This window comes from Agrilus planipennis, unplaced genomic scaffold, assembly GCF_000699045.2.
Source record: "Agrilus planipennis isolate EAB-ADULT unplaced genomic scaffold, Apla_2.0 scaffold834, whole genome shotgun sequence".
Lineage (NCBI taxonomy): Eukaryota > Metazoa > Arthropoda > Insecta > Coleoptera > Buprestidae > Agrilus > Agrilus planipennis.
In genome coordinates, this window is record NW_020439586.1 from 2,438 (window position 1) to 3,118 (window position 681).

The window sequence follows — 681 nt, forward strand, 5'->3', positions numbered from 1 at the left end:
CACGCACGAAAAAACATGACTCATGCGGCGTTACCTCGCTCTGAGGCGTTCCATTTAAGGCTTGAAGTGCAAGCGAGAGCGCGGAACGAGCGACAAAGAGGCACAATCTGCCTCCGCGTTCGGCAGCTTTCGACATCTGTCTTTCTCCTACTTGAGTGAGCGATGCGTCCGCGTGGATAGCTGCTATACAATAATACCTCCTTCTCTATATCCATACAAAATATCTAACAAATAAAATTAAAATTTTCTTTTGAAAAATGAAACCATTCCATCAGTATTTTCTTACGACGTTGTCACGTTCAACCATCGTCAATAAACCGACTTTACAGACAACCGATTTTTTATCCTGAGTTAATCTTCGCATCTCCTTAAAACTAGACCATCCTGCATCATTAACTATTCACGAAACACCCTTCGAGTTGATATAAAAAAGATATCACCGCGTATAGATTAAAAACTAAATTAACCAAATGTAACTAGGGAGGGGGGAGCGGTTTCACCAAAAGGAAGGATTCGAGAAAATTTTATGTATAGTTAGGTACATCAATTCAATTTGCTTGGTCATCATCATCATCATGAGGTCATCAATTCTAAGCCTGGTTGGACAAAAAAAAAAACTTTTGGGTGTTTCATTCCCACCAGCCAGTAATGCTGGTGGGCGGGCAGTCCCTCCGGACTACG